General features: G+C 42.9%; 1 protein-coding gene across 1 annotated transcript in view; it reads right to left on the bottom strand.

Annotated features, from left to right (window-relative positions):
- slc25a26 (solute carrier family 25 member 26) overlaps positions 1 to 17,580 on the bottom strand; it is a 53,850-nt gene that overhangs the window by 24,454 nt on the left and 11,816 nt on the right. The gene's annotated exons all lie outside the window — the stretch shown is intronic.

Here is a 17,580-nt window from a genome sequence, read left to right on the forward strand (position 1 = left end):
CTTTCATCAATGAACAAGCATTGTACCAGAGCTGAAGCAATGAGGCGACAGAAAATGATCACCAACTATTAATAATAACTAATAATCAATTAATAGTTAAATTTTTTTTTTTTTTTTTTTGGGGGGGGGGGGGTCAAAAGCTTCAGTTTTGGTTCCAACTGTGAAAGTTTGCTGGTTTTCTGCAAAAATGAACTGAATATTTTTGGACTTCACCTCTGAGAAAGTCGGATGGATATTTGTCACTATTTTCTGACATTTGTTCGACCAAATGATTAATCGGGAAAATAATCATCAGTTTAATCAACAATGAAAATGATTGTCAGATGCAGCCTCTACACTGTGCATGTTGTGACTGAGTGTATGAGGCGCCCAGTAAACTGCTCGAGGACAATGTGAGGGCCCACCTGGTTGTAACTGGTTGCAGGTGCTGAACCTTGAAGTGAAGAGGGGACACTTTGTGTAACCGCTGGGCCGGTGGGCAAACCGCATGGTTTTCATATTGTAGTGTTACAGAGAGATCTGCCACGAGTGTTCAGGGCATATTTAGACTTCAGCTATGACATGGTGGGCTAGCACAGAGCCACGCAGGCTGCCAGGGTCGTGCTACGCTAGGCTAGCATGAAGGCAGCCAGGCAACATAAAAATCCACACTGCTCCATGGTGCTAACTGCTGACTGTGTCCCATCCCACTGCCTCATATAATGCCTCAGCTACTATGGCCTATTCAGCACCATGACTCCAAGCCAAACTTGTGGATGTGTGCGTGCGAGTGTGTGTGTGTGTGTGTGTGTGTGTGTGTGTGTGTGTGTGTGTGTGTGTGTGTTCATGGCCACTAAATCCAGGGTCGTTATGTTAACTCTAGAAAAACACACAGGACTTCCTGAATTCCATTAAAAAACGATGTATCAGCATCGTCAGGACACAAACAAATAGGATCCCATGATTATATCATAATTATCATATCATCAGACTGATCACTGACAAAGCAAATAAATAAGAGCATGTTTTTATCTTGTTGCAGTGAAGCATTTCACACAGAATAAATGTGCAGCTGTTTTTTTAGAGGATCAGTTAGCAAGAAAAATCACAACCCTGAAGGCAGAGCAGCAGCGATGTTTATGTCCATTGGAAACGACTGAGGTTTTCCTCCGCCTGCCAAAACTTTACTCGCTCACTCAAGTCCAGCTTAAGCCAATCAGTGTGCTTTCAACAAACGAATCATAACGATAACCAGGGACATGAACACACCCAGTGCGTTCAACAGGTTGTTGAGGGCTGCGAACACTGACCCATCACCTGACATTGAAATCTTGACACACACACACACACCGGATGCACCATAAAGGACACTAGCAAAGTTGATTGATCAATTAATCAAAAGCGGTTGATTACTTTGGCCTTCAACAACTATTAGACACTGTGATGGGCATTTTTACCATTTGATGACATTTAAATAACCAGCAGATTAATTGCGAATGAAAACAATCTTTAGAGACAGCCTCACTTTCTTCCAACCCTCGCTGGGTTTTTTTTAAGGAAAGACATTTTTTGAGTTAGACCAGGCCCTGCATTCCTCCTGACCTCTTCCACTCTGGACTGAAGCTCTGCTGAGATGGTTCAGGCCCTAGACAAATCCTTTGTTCACACAGTAGTGCGCCGCTCTGTTTCCGTTTCTAGTGTCTGCCCTTGAATTTCTGGCCCTCTAATACATCTGTCTGTCTGCGCTACAACTTCCCTCCTCACTCTCTGCATCCAACTTCCATTAAGTTCTCCTCCCTCCGTCTACCAAATCTACCTTCTCCACCTTTATGACCATTTTCTTCTTATGCGTTTCTTGCTGTACTCTGAAATAAATAGTACAGATCACAGCTGGTCTACTCTAAGGTTACAGATATAGGCACAATTTTATTTAAATCAAGCCAAACTATGGCTCTGAATCTTGGCCGCAGTGTAAAAACTGTGTTCCAGGAGCTCAGTAGCATCTGCTCACAAAGCCCACAAACATCTGTGTCATCCAGCCGGCCTCCGGGGACAGGATTCCCCTGCTGGGAAACGCATGACCAGCTCTCACACGGATCGGCTCTACTGCATGTGTGCGTCTTGCATTTTTTGTATGAATGTGTCAGCGTGCTTAATCATATTTCCGCTGATATGTGTGCGTATGTGTGTGTGTGTGTGTGTGTGTGAAGAGCAGCATTACATGTTTGCTGGCTGACACATTTCGTAAATGATCAAAGGTGACAGTGCCACTTGCTGTGACTGTCAGGTACTATATTATATGAATATGGAGATTGCGTCTGCTGTGTCATTCTGCTGACAGTGCTCCAGTGTGTGTGTGTGTGTGTGTGTGTGTGTGTGTGTGTGTGTGTGTGTGTGTGTGTGTCTGTGTGTCTATATGCATCCTGTGTCCTTGCCAACTGTATTAGTGCTAACTTTATTAGTATTCAGAGAGGCTTCAGGCTGTCACAGGTCTTTAGGCACTCAGTGGAGGGCAGGAAAAACACATGTCAAAATATATTCACATTGAGCCTGATTGCAGGCAAGCCAGTTGGCTGCAATTTGACAAATGACTTTTAATAGGTCATACTGCAGCCTCTGCATACTGATGAGTATTTAGAAGGAGACAGAAAGAGTCAGGGAGATGGATATTAAGATGAAGGGACAAGCAGACAAACATATAGATGGCCAATGCTGACAGACATTATTCATCTTTTCCAAAAGCACCTTATCCCTCAATCTTCGGAGTTTTCCTACTTTAAAACATCTACTACTGCTACTGTGGAAAGGTTCTCCAAAGCCAACTGCACTGGAAACCTCGAAGTTCAGATGCTTTCCAACAAAATGTAACAATTTGTCTTAGCATGTCTAATATTTATCATAATACAGTTTCATTAAAATGATATAACATTAGCTTGTGTCTTCCACTTAACATTAACAACTCACTAGAGACTTTTTACCATGACCGAAAAAAAAAGAACAGGAAGAAGAAAAGAAAGAAGTGCAGTGCCTGGCAGGGATTTGTTAAAATCAGCAACACCAGGACAACATCTGGTCAACTCTTTAACCACTGTTTCAAACTCTAAACTGCTGACAAACAGTACTTTAGCTTCAACATTACACTACCAGAAAACTCACTGGTAAGACAGAGCTAACCATGACTTAAACTGACTCTGCAGCCGTGGATCGTCATTGACATTGCCGTCTCAAAAGCTAAGCCGCTAGTGTGGCTACAAACGGATTGAGATTTGAACACAGCCTACCTTCAACTGTGGCAAGTAAATCAAAAATCTCTGATGTAAGATGATGTAATTCTTTATGTGATACTGAAAAGCATATCACTTTTCACAATGGATATTTCATTCTGGTTATTTACATCATGCTGATAACTCTTATCTTGGTTGAGATGCAAGTCTTGTGGAAAAAAAGAGAGCTTCAATTTTTATTTCCTCCACATGTAAAGCCTCCCACCTGAGTAAAACCTTGTCAAAATTAAAATGTTATGGTTTCAAAAAGCCAGTAGAAGATGAGTGACAGTTTAATGTCATCACAATGAAAGTAAAATCCGCCCTCCCAGATTTTACCGCTACATTATGAAATCCCAGACACAAATAACACTATTCTGAACACTGCTACTGCTACTCACACTCTAACTCAAGACAGTCAAGACACTGTGGTGCAATCTTGAACCCAACAACTTCCACAAGCATTCTGCTCGGTTCTTGCCACCAGATGTGGAGCAAATGAGCAAAAGAGCGAATGATTCATGAGCCAGAGAAGTCTGCTGGATCCTCTGTTAGTACTTGATGCTGAGTGACCATTCCAAATCCATTTGGCAAACCCCACGATTTGGAATTTACCAAATGTACCATTTCAAATGAGACCATGTGTACTCTCACAAATTCAATTTATACAGAAAATAAAATCAACAATAGCTTCTTTCAAATATCTAAGTAGTCATTATAAGAAATAGTGAGTCACTAAAGAGTTTAGATTGAGATTAGAGCAACAGATTCCCTTTTGTCCTATTCAGAGCCGTTTCCAGCTGCATCACAGTCTATCAGTCCCAGCACTTCCTTGCACTCTGATAGCTTTAGTAGTAGTACAGTACACCCTGGAGATCTGAACAATGTTAGTGTCCAACACTGTCTTCTGTCAGACAAAAAATGAGATGAGATTTTATTTTAATTCTTTATGGTAGCAGGAAGGAGAGCTGAGGCCAAGGTGCAAGTTCAACAGTGTCACACACATCCTGGTTAGACAGAGGGAAGGTGGAATAGTTGTGAGAGGAGAGGAGAGGAGAGGAGAGGAGAGGGGTTTTAAAGAGAAAACAGATGCGAGTCAGATGGTGAAGTGATCAGCAGCAGCCTTATTCAAAGTGAGGAATTGCTGTGGGCCATGTGAAGACCAAAACACACACACAGGCACAGACACAGAGACACACACAGACAAATACACACAAACACATAGACACACACATACAAAAGAAAAAAAAAAAATCATATGGACTGGCCAGGTGGAGCAAAGCCCCGAGTCTAAGTCCACATTTATTACCTGCTAATGCAACAGGGCTGCAAGCTGGATTCACTTGCCGGAGTCATACAAGCACGCACACACGCACGCACGCACGCACGCACGCACGCACGCACGCACGCACGCACGCACGCACGCACACACGCACACGCACACACACACACACACACACACACACACACACACACACACACACACACACACACACACACACACACACACACACACACTCATACTTCTCACACAAGTATTCAGACACACCCACATTCCTTATGCTGTGTGTCACAAAAGTATGACGAGGAGCTGACTGTGGTGACACACTGATAACAAACAGACAGAGATCAGATTTTAATATGTTGAAAGTTGATCAAGTCATTAATCATGTCAGAGAGGTGGATGGTGTTGGACACCTCTATATGTTACTGTGCCAAGTGTTTAACCTCAGTCTTAGAAAATCACTGAGTGGGAAGAAGCCAGACCTGTTTGTCTGTCAGCTGAGGGACAATGTGGACGAACGAGTGAACACAACATATGCACGCAACGGCTCATGCTAAGAAAAACACAAAAACAATCACTACACGGCAGTAAAGCGCAAGCAAATATACACATACACACGCACACAGGCATGTTGCTGGTTAGTGCTATTCTAATGAAGTATGACAGATATGTGATAAGGATGCATGTTGCAATACCCTGAGCTCAGAGTAAACGGTGAGTGGGGGGCAGCAATTATTTCTCTAAAATAACTCCAGCTGGGCTGCTTAAATATGAGCTCAAGCAAGGAGATGAAATTGTATGTTTATATGTAAGATTTTTTCTTAATATGGATATACATCATGATATGGCGACTGTATGCTAAATAAAATGTCCGAAAAACCTAATTGATTTTGCTACAATTCATTTTGTTCCAGTTATGAATTACATCGAAAATGTATAGAAATACATGTAAAACACAAATAAAGCTTTGCTACTCTGTTTGATGTCAGTTGTACTTCTTGTAGAAATGACCCGTATCATCATTACTATGATTGCATATTATTCTATACTTTGAATGTAAAGACACAAGATTATATTGCAAATTTTATGATTTTAGTGTCAATAGTTTTTCTACAGAATACACATCTAAAATTACACACAAGATTAAATGAAGGATTTTTTTTTGAAAACATATTTTAATCCACCTTTATTTTTTGATTATATGATTATTTTACCTAATTATCTTTACTTTAGAGTTATTGTCCTTTTTACTTTATATTTCCATTCATTTGATTTGTTTTTGTACATTCGGTTTTTACACGGTTCAAAACATTTTTATTGAAAATTGAAAATTTGTTTAAAAAAAAAACCCCAAAACATTTCAGTACGTAAATCATGACTTCTTCAGGATCATAATTTGAACACAAAACAATTGGTTAACAAACCATCTGGATTACCATCCATAAAACATTTAAGCAGTGCAATTTAAAAACAGAACTGGCTCATCTGGCTGCACCAGCCTACTGAATTATACAACACTGTCCCTTTAACTAAGGATTATTTTCCTATTATGGGCAGCTCTACGTATGTTATGTTATTTTACTAAACACCAGACTCCAAGTCGTGTGTGCACATATGAACTAATGTCACACCTAGTTACTGCAGTGACGACACACGTTCTACCCGACAGTGACGCTGCAAAAACCCCTGGCTAAACATAGGAGCACAGGAGGATTTTGTGTGTATAAAGGCCAGTAAGAGAGAGGCTGTGTGTGTGTGTGAGTGTGTGTGTGTGTGTGTGTGTGTGTGTGTGTGTGTGTAGCACCTAAGTACACCTCAGGGACAGAGAGGTTCAGGGCCTTTTAAATAAATAAACAAACACATAAATAAAGTCAATCGATAGAAGGAGCCTGATCTGGCACTCTGGGCCTGTGTTTGGCCTCTCACTTTATAAGACAGGCCTGGGGGAGAAAGGGAGGGAGGGAAGAGGGGAGGGAAGGGGAAACTGAGAGCACCGGGGAGAGAGAGCGAGAGAGAAGGTTGGATTTCTTCTCTCCCGGTGGTTGTATAGTGCTGGTCAGTGGAGGCTTAGGCCTGCTCCCTCTATTACAGAAAACAGACCCCCACATGCTCACGTCTCAGTTCAAGCACACGCACGCGCGCTCACACACACACACACATACATACACAAACACACCTGTCTTTACACTCCCCTGAGGCACACTTCACACAAATCATATGCCTATCCAAACCTAAACCCATAACACATACAAAGCATAACTCCCCTTGTGCTCAGCGCAGTTCCTCAAAACCTAAATTTGTCACAGATTAGGGAGTGTTGGAGGCCACGCAGTTGTGTGCATCCTCCAGCGCGAGCATGTGTCCCTTTAAGGCCTATACTGCGTAACTATGAGGAGAGTTCAGCCTTAAGCGACTAGCAATCACTCATCCCAATCATTCCAACTCCCCGGCGCTGTAGAAACTAGAACGAGTGTGACTGCACTTGCTAAGGAATTCCACCTGACAGTTCTGAATGCCAAGGGCAGCACGGACTTTGTGTGTGTGTGTCTGTATGTATATGTTTTAACAAGCCAAACTAAGGAGAGGTTCGAGCGCCGGCACTTCTCCCGTGAGCCAATCAAATCGCAGCTGGCTCCGCTGCTAAGCTGCCGCAGCCCGGCAAATGTCGGCACAGGGCAGTAATATTCCTGACAAATTAAGACTTGTTCTGAGGTAGAGGGGACGAGGGGGGGGGGGGGGGGGGGGGGGGGGGGGGGGGCAAAAGGAAAAGAGGGAGAGGTGGTTGTGGTGGTGGTTGTGGTGGTGTGGGGAAACAGTGTGTTGGCAAAGATTCAAGAGAGCAATTCCATCGACATGAGAGAAATGCTTCCCAGAAACTCGGAATAATATTTATGTTGCGCTGGTGATTTTTTTCTTCCTCCCACCTGTGTGCAGCTTTGTGCAGCTTGTTGCTCCGAAATGGATGCGTGATACAGCAGAACAGGCAAAGGGAAAACACACAGGCTCCCTTGTCAACAGACACCTGATGCTTCTTTTTCTCCCCAGCCTTTAATAAAAGGGAGCTGAAGAATAGCCCGTGTGAGTCATCACAAACATACGGACAAATAAGACATTTAACCATCTATATGTGACCTGTCTGCATGCTCACAGTGGGTATTTGTACAGGATATTTGCATGAGGAAAAAAAAAGAAAAAACCTTAGTTATAATTCTTCTTCTATTGAGACTTTCTTTTTTTCTACCCTGAAATGAAAAACATGACAGTTTGGATCCGTCAGAGCCACTGACAAATGATATCAATGGCAGAGTGCATACTAGCCAATGAACGTTGGTGTAGTGCGACACAGGATGCCCCGAGGGTCAACCAATTAGCTGCTGACAGGAGGAGAGATGAATGGCTGCCTGAGGATCTGGCTGAGGCTAGCAGTCAGACGTGGGAGAGAGGACTGAAAGTGAATGTGTTGGTGCTGAGGGGCGAAGAACGGGAGAGGGTGGTGGTGATTCTGCAGAATTAGCCTAACATCACAGCTGGATGACTGTGGTAGAGGCGACTGATTGGCACTCTTCTTAGTTTCATGCCGGCAGATGATCCCTGCACTGACAGGAAGGCTTGGTGTCACTGACAAGGTTAAAGGGAAATGCTCAGAACTTGCATAGATGAAAAGAAGCTCAAATGTCTTGGGTTTTAGCTGCTAAGCCACAGCGGTTTTTCCAATTGCGTTTACAAATACTTCCAATTAGAGAGATCCTTGACAAAATGTTGAGCCGAATGGTGCCGATGAAGTTGACCCACAGCATGGAATGAGTTTCAGTCCAGAGGATTTTAAGTGCAGATTTCTGAATAGCAATAGCAACAGCAGTGCTTAGCTGCAATGAGAACCTGAAAGACACAGCCAGCAGCAAACAAACTAGCTCAGGTAACTGAGCCAAAATGGAACTCAACCTGCCCATGATGGTGGACTCTACCATGGCTTACATATTTTTTATCAGATTAATTGGCAGACAGCAGCACAAAGAAAATCTTAACTAATGTAGCTGCTGACATTAGCATGGGTTAGCTGCTAAAGTAAAACAACAGTGTGATATAAATTTTCTATTTGGTTTGAAACTTCCCACTTACACAAAAATGGCTCTATAGTTCAACTGATTAGTTTTAACCGATCATGCAAAGTTGTGGTTGTATATACGTCAGCCAAAGCATTTGCATGATAACAGTGCTAACGGTTGTACCACTGCAGTGTTTCCAGTGAATACAACTGGAAATTGTAGGAACAGTTGAACATAGCCATGTTGGCTAAGAGCAGAAAGTTGTGTATGAATTTTTTCCAGCGATAGATTTGAAAAGTTTGTTAAATAGCCACAGTAATGATGTGATGATGATGAGAGTTTCCCTTTAAAGGAAAAAAAGCAAACTAGTGCAAAGTGGACAAGAAGTTCCAGAATGAAGCAGCCTGCTGTGATATATCCAGCATGTCACACACACAAATGTCTGTGTGAAAACACACACACACACGCACACACATACAATGTTCTCTGGAAGCGATGCCCACAGCAACAGACCAGAGTCATTCCAGCTAACCAATCATTGAAATGTTTCTCTCCCTGTTTCCCACCAACACACACACACACACACACACACACACACACACACACACACACACACACACACACACACACACACACACACACACACACACACACACACACACACACACACACACACACACACACACACACACACACGCGCAAACCTATGTTATCAGCTGAAAATCTGATAAGCACAGCAGCAGCACAGCTGGAAATAACAGAATCTCCATAGTGAGACAAGTGTATACTGGAAGTGACTCAAGAAGTTTGAAAACACACAGTCAAATAGATGAGTCTGTCAAACAAAACCATGTATGGACCTGATCAATTAGTTATGGGCCTCGACACAACACAACATAATGCTGCACTATCATTAGTGAATATAAAAACAGTACTGAGAATTTATGATAAGAACTTTAACTCTTACTACTTTATCCAGCTTGTCAGGGTTTTTTTTTTTTTTTTTTTTTAAATAAGAAATATCGCTCCAATGATATTCAAACAAGAATTTACAGCCACTTTAGCGGCTGTATGATGCTGCACTTGGGCACAGCTGTGTTTTGAGCTAAATGCTAACATCGGCATGCTAACATGCTCGTAATGTTAATGCTAATATGCTGATGTTTAGCAGGTATAATGTTCACCATCTTAATTTCGCATGTTAAAATACTGATATTTACTAGTTAGCACTAGACACAAAATGAAGCTGAGGGTGATGGAAACTATTTTAACTCTGAGCTGGTGATGGTGCCAAAGGAATTATGAGGCAATCACAAACGCCATTCATCATGTGGGGAATGTGACAGTTTGTACCAAATTTCGGTAAAATACATCTAATACGGGGGCAACTCGATGTCCCCAGTTCAACTCCCGGCCGTCCGAACTCTGCTGCATGTCATTCCTCTGCTCTTATCCCATTTCCTGTCACTCTACACTGTCCTATCAAATAAAGGCTTACAAATGCCCCCCCCCCCCCCCCCCCCCCCCCCCCAAAAAAAAAAAAAAAAAACATTTAATAGACTGGGATCCCAGCGAGGTCATCAGTGGGATGCTTGTGTAGACGCCATCAAATATAAACTCTGTCATGGATACGACAAAGTTTGAATGAATACTGTGGCATATCAGGCACAAATATTAAAGTAACCCCCCTGGCTCACATAAAGAACAGCTTCAGCTTGAATGAATGTAGATGAGTGTTGAATTATGGATTGGTTTGAACTCCTAACCTCTGCTGGGGTTGAGTGAGGTAAATGCTCGTGGGGCCGGTGACACTTTATATTTCTTTTTTCCATCGAACATTAAGCAGTGACATCACAGCGTGACCCTTGACATTCAGGTGGTTTGTTCCAGATGCTTTTGGGTCGTAAGCACTGCTGCTAGCAAGATGATGATTGCGGCTGTGGAAACGGGGGCAGGCATATTCCCGGCTGGGTGGGGAGGGGGGTTGTTGGGGGCAGGTGCTTCTTCTAGAGAGCCTCATATGACTGTCTGGGAAAAAAGGGCACTTATGCAACAGAAAACCTCACACACTGCAACAACAGTAATGGTAATGCAACTGAAAAATCCAATTCGGTGTCTCGGAGTCTAAAATGATTTACATTCCAAAAGCCAACTGAATTCACAAGAGACCGGCTTTGGAAAGGAGGGGAGAAACGGAGAGGGAGCAGGATGTGCATTGTTGCTTCTCATGAAAGTGTAGTGGTGCTGTAAAAAAGAGTTAGGCTAACCTCTAATTACTGGGTGCTTCCCCATGTCTGGCTATTGCACAGACACTGATTTATCCTCCTTCCACTCCCTTAACTCTCACTCTCCCCTGTCATTCCATGCATTTAAAGTGAAAATAAGACGTTGCTGTTACTCAGAGTGGATCTGACTGAAGGGTTAACTCATGTAAACGTTTCTTTCAGTGACTCTATAATGGGCTGATTGACTAAGATGGTTTTACAGTAATTAGGCAGTTAGGGTATTATGTCACTTTAATGTCTACTAAACTCAAGTGGAACAGGTGTCCAGTTCAAAAAAAAAAAATCTGCACTATTGCTGTCAGGGGAATAATATATCACTCTCAATCCTGTGTACTGGCACCACACTCCAACATACAGAAGCACAGTCCTGACACTTATTTCCTTCCACATGACATCCAAACCACCGCTGTCCCCTCTCCCTCCATTCCAGACCTACTCCCCCCTTCCGTTAAACAACCTTTCTCTAACCCCCCCCCTTCCACACACAACACACACACACACACACACACCCTCAGTCCCTTGCCAGGCCGACGGGGCTGTGTGCTATTAGAAACACATGTGGAGCACCAAAGTTTTTCTGCTTGGGTTGAGACAAACATGCATAAAGTTGTGGGAAGCAAACATAGCCCGAGTACCAGAGAAACACACACCACCAACGTGGCCACCATGGTCATGTACACAGCACGCACACACACACACACACACACACACACACACACACACACACACACACACACACACACACACACACACACACACACACACACACACACACACACACACACACACACACACACACACACACACACACACACACTGCAAAAATGTCTGGCAGTAGATATTGGTAATAAAACGCAGAAATTTACAGAGAATCCCTGCATTACGAATTATATCCACACAATGATGGATTTTTGAGTGGATTGAAAAGCTCGATGGGGACAAACGCATTTAACTTAAGTGTGTGATCCATGGGTCTCAGTGGCACAGACTTCCAATGCATCATCCTCAACAGAGAAAAACACAGAAAGCCCTGCGCTGTCCCCCGGCCAAATGTGTACCGAGCAGAAAAGCACACGTGGGGGTCAGACAGCATGGCAGCTCACTCCTTAAGCCCCTCCGACTGTAGAACTCATCAATAAAACCACATGTTGATCTAAGAAAGGTTACTGAGGTTTAGTCAGATTTGCACCATTAAGTCCTGTTGCCAATGTGCACCCCAACGGGAGTGGATATATGAGGTGGATGCAAGGCTCTTATACGCGAGCCATCATGGACGTATGGTGAGGCACAGAAAAAAAAGAAAAATATGAAGATACGATTGTATTCACACAGCTACACTAATGTGAATGACAGGTGCAGCCAGTCACTGTGAACCGAAGCCCATCCATCCATTATCCAGAGCGACGGTGGGAGTAAAGCATTAATCCCTGGAGTGATGTGCGTGGTAAAGTGATAGAGATCATCCAGTGACAAGGAGGAATCGTTCTCTGAAGCGTAAGAAGGCCATCACACTTTAAACAAATGCCGGCGAGACCTGCAAACAACTCAAACAGGGACAGCGTTCAAAACTCATATTCCATAACTCATGCAGGTAGACAGGAGATTCATCAAAGACGTGAATATTGTTACAACTCCTAGCCTATGAAATGTCAGGCAATAAAATCCAAAGTGATGTCTTCAAATGTCTTGTAACCTTACAATGTTATAAAAACAGAGAAAATCATGTGAAGCTGTGGCTAGGAATTCTTGGGCAGTTTTGCTTAAACTAATAATCAACCAATAATTGACTAATTGTTTCAGCTCTACGCAGAAACGAGCAATAGATGGAAGATGATTTACAACAGATGTAACAAACATCTTTAACGTTGAAGGTTTTGCAACTTCCAAAAGTAGAGGAATTCATAGAGCAAGAATGTTTTCAGAGGGCATTTGCCTAACTGGTGTATGAAACATTATTTGCTGTGTTAAGAGTTCTTGACTAAATTTCTTGGACAAAATGTGAGGCAACTGATTCAATTTTCTGCTTCAGCCTGTACAAGTCCAAAATCATGCTTGAAAAATCAATAAGTTGGTGGCGAAGAGAGACTTTCAGGCAGCAACTCTAAGGGGATACTTTGTTGATAGGCAGATTTTGTTCACTTTGGAAAGAGCCAGGCTGTTTACCCTGTTTCTACTCTCTGTGCTAAACTAAGTTAGCCTGCTATTGATGCTAGCTTCATATTTAGCGTACACTCATGTGAGTGGTATCAATGTCCTCATCTGATTCTCAGAGAAAAAAGCAAATGAAGCCATTTCCAAAAATCTCAAACTTTTCATTTCACCGACCGCTCGTGCGCATCCGTAATAATTCAATGCCAAATCCAACTTTGACGATACATTAACGACACCAATATCACTGACCCTTCTATCTACAGTTCAAGTCATGTGAATTGTCAAAACCACAGAGGTCATCGGGTTTTCTCAGCCTTCTTAAGCTACTCATTGATCACAGTGTAAACAGATAAAGTAACACCAGTAGTTCACGTTCTTTAAAACATTCACTTCCATCATTTAAAACCACAGAGTCAAACTCCATTTGATAGGCTGTGATCCTATTGACTTTCAGAAGCTCTCAGAAACAGTCCAAAATGGGACAAGGAAAGATAAAATACAAGTGAACATTCATCTCACTGGTAGGTGTTAATTTCCTTTTCACCCAACAGTTTAATATTTTCCTTGGTTAATTTTTTTCCTTTTTCCAGTGCAATCTTGTGACATTTTCCATTTCATTTAATCCAGTCTTGTTAAGATTTTTTTGAGGTGTTGAAGTAATTTAGAAGAGTTGGTTTACTGTCTGGCTCTGACAGACCAATGGCAGCTGCTCAGACGGGATCCAACTCTAAACACAAAGCAGGAGGAACCCTCCGCTCCTCCACACGTGTCCCACAAATCCTGTCTTTACATATGTAAAGGAAAATAAACACCTTCTGCTTCCCCTGCCTTGTCTCGCTTCCTCACTTCTGCTCTGTCTCAGTCATATGAGGGTGTATAAACATGAGCCTCTGTGGATCAGTGCGCAAAGAGACAGGATATGAGAGATTCCCCTCACCTCTCCCTTTTGAACCTGCGTCACAGACAGTGAAAAGTGGCTGCTTTCCAAAAAATAGCAACAGAGGGGTCAGCTCTGCTCGGCTTCATGCCTGTTGATACAGTTCCAGCCTGATCAGCCTCAGCTGCGGAGGCAGCGCTCCCTCATTGCTCTGTATGGACTATCATAACACACGTGTCCACGTCAGTACACGGTTGTGATTGCACATAGCATATACACAAAGATGCAGACACACACACACACACACACACACACACACACACACACGAGTTCCACCTTTTAAAACTGAATCCGATGTGCCTGAGGCTGAGCACGAGGGTAAACAACAAGGAAAATCAAACACGCTGGAAGGAGGTTAGACTAAGACCCTGAGGAGCCAAAGGGCCTTGCAAGGATAAAGAGAATGAAAGTAAGAGGATGTGATAGGGGGCTGGTGTGTGCTAAAAAGATTAACTGATTAACTGATTGGTAAAAATTAATCTGCAACTATTTTGACAGTCAGATGATCAGCTGCTTTCTTTGGGTTTTAGACCGTTGGTCAGGCAAAACAAACAATACATGTCAGCTTTAGCTATGAGAAACTGTGGTGGGCAGTTTCACTATCTATTTAATGAATGAAATGATTAATTTATTCAACAGATTAATCAATAATGAAAATAATGGTGTGCTAGCTAGTGTCATCAAATTGGGTCAGTTTTTATAGTTAGAAGTGTAGTAGACTTCAGATTGGACCACCATCATCAAAACACCAAATGAGGAAATATCTTTTGGAAGAACGACACTGAAGCTGTTCTGGGGGCTTGCGATGGAAATGATCAGTAAAAACCTTAAAATCAGTTTTAAAACAGGCAGCAACTGTAGAATTCCTTGAGCTGGAGCAATGTGATTTCACCTGTTGGTCCCAGTTAAAACCCAAGTCAGCAAGTTTGTCCTTGCAGCCAGGGATCAACTAGGAGGAGAGGGATAAAGAGGAAGCAGAGGTGCGGTGGGGAGGAGTCCGGATAAAGAGGTGTTTCATAAACCCTGCCGCCATATCTTCCACCTCGGTTTGCCAGGTCCCAGCTGTTGCGGTGGAGAAGCTCTGAGGCTGATTCGGAGGCTGGCTTAAGATGAAAAAAAAAAAATGTATATATACACCAGTAAAGGGAAGATGGGGAAGACATTTTTCATCCGAGCGGTGGACTGTGCACTCTCACTTAGCTTGGCTCAATTACCTTCTTTCCTCTCTTCCTCGTCTTCGTGCTTCGCCACTTAAAATGTGTGAAAAAGAGGATTCAGATTAAGTGGCTTCTAGACTGTGCAGGTGAAAGAGCAGAAAAGTGCCAGATTTACGCAGTGTGGCCATATGCTACAGTCAATCAGGTGATGTTCCAGGTGCCTGAGTCAAAACTGTCAGCCTCACTTACAACTATCCCGCCACAGTCCTGATACCACCACATTAATAAATTACTATCTAATAGCCCATCTCAGGCCCATTACTCAAACTCAAATTGGAGCAGTTAAGATCAAAACTGAGATCAGCTCACAGCGCTTTTGATCAGAAAAATAAAGGGCTCGGCATTAAAAAAAAAAGCGCCATCATTTTCTCCGCGGTGACTGCAGCTCATAAATGTCATAAAGCTGAATTGGTGTGATGGGGAAGGGATGGGGAAGGGATGGGGGGTGGGGTGCAGAGTGAGGGGAGAGGAGGAACCATACAGTAAAGAGTGGGGAGAAGAGTAATAAGAGAGAAACTCAGGCACAGAAATCTGCAGCAGTGCTAATCTTAGCATGCCATCTAGTGGTGACAGGTGGTATCATTCACAAACAGAAGCTCAGTGTCCTCAGAGATCGAAATTTAGAGATCCTGACAAAATGACAAACATCACTTGATGATGAAATATAGTTAGGGTCTTAATTAAAAAGACTGCTCTGTGTATTTTCACATAATGAATACAAATCAACACCCAGACAACATGATCGGCTTCTGCTGGGACTGCGAGCTTGGAACAAGTCTACTCTCTCAGAAAGTCCTGAACAAACTCTTGCTGGTGTTAATTAATACGCCTTCGTTTTTCAGTGCAGAATAAAGTCATTTTTCACCGCACAACTTTATCCCCCACAATCTGAATCGCGCTGATTTCATGCTCTGTTCAGCTGGAACACAAAAGGTGCTGACTCAGAAGACAACTTGACAGAGTAGACCAAAGTAAAGATTAATGCGGTGCACACAAAAAAGTTAGTCAATGGTCCACATACAGATTTGAAATAAAAAGTTAAAGCCTTTTAGGGGGGTTTCTGCATAAAATCCAACTTAACAGTTTAAAAGGTGTGCAGGTAGGTGCTATGATGCGGAGGTGGGTTGGTGCTACAATGTGAACGGGATCGCCACATCAGACACACCTCCACTCCACCTCCCAGCTCCAGTCCAGCCTCCCCACTGTGGGACATCCTCTCACATCCTGCGCTAACGTGACATCATGCCCACCAGAAATGCTTTCTGAAGGCTGCCTAATGAATATATAGCACAGAGAGGACCCCAATTAGTGGGCCAGCTAAAGGAGGGAGGGGGCTGCGGGGCTGCCACGCCATAGCACATAAACAAACTTATCTTGACAGGGTCGCTTCACCAAAGGAGGGAGACAGGCGGATAGCGAAGGAGGCTGAGAGAAAATGAATTACCTTCCTGACACACGTTAAAGCCAATCACTGCGGCGCATCCTTTGCCGCTCCCGCGCCCCAAATCCCTGCCGCCACCGTTGCGTTTCATCTGCCAGTGTTAGTATGCATACAGGCCGCGCGCCAGCCTCCAAATGTATTCATTTATTCAGAGCCCCTCGGAGAAATCACAGTGTCTTGTTGTCCTTTTTCCCTGGCTGTCCAGATGGAATTTGCGTGAATAACATCAGTTTAGTGAGGCAGAAAATAAGTACAGGCTAGCACAGCGGAGGGGACTAGATTACACCCTCTCCCACCTCCCCAAAAACAGGATGGAAAGACAAGTGTCACCTTCATATACTCTTTTCTCCCTCTTTGTCTGCCTTTCTCATTTTCTTTTCAAGTTCTATTGAAACTTAGCAGGCAGGGGGGTGAGGCTAAAAGTAAGAGATCTATTCACTACAATTATTTTGTGTTATCATGCACTGCAGGTTCAATTAAACAGAAGATCATGAATCAAAGAACTAGAGCGACTTTCTCATTACAAAAAGGTGAGTGGCCATCAAGGGAGTGCAGCCCAATGCTCATTTATCCTTGTTTTGTTTTGCATTTATAACGCAACTAATTGCATTAATTAATCAGATGTACTTCCAATAGGAAGGAGAGCGTCTTGAACAAGAAAGAGTAATTGAGTAAAAAGTAATTGAAAGAGATGAAAGTGAGAGGGAAAAAAAAAACTGTAAATCAATAATTCCAACTTCAATAAAGCCCAAGAGAAATTAAAATGTCTTCAGTCAGAAGGGTGGAAACTCTCAATATTCGTGGGGCTTATCGAAAAGAGTTCACCATACAGTCTTCAAGGAGTCAAGTAATTGTCTTTAGTATAAACTCTTGAAATTAATTTCAATAGGATCTGTAAGATGTCCTTCACGGTTGACTGAAACTAAAGTTAACCACAGACAGACCGACAGAGACAAAGAGACAGACAGAACGTGTG

The sequence above is a fragment of the Seriola aureovittata genome, chromosome 2 (assembly GCF_021018895.1).
Source record: "Seriola aureovittata isolate HTS-2021-v1 ecotype China chromosome 2, ASM2101889v1, whole genome shotgun sequence".
NCBI classification, from domain to species: Eukaryota; Metazoa; Chordata; class Actinopteri; order Carangiformes; family Carangidae; genus Seriola; species Seriola aureovittata.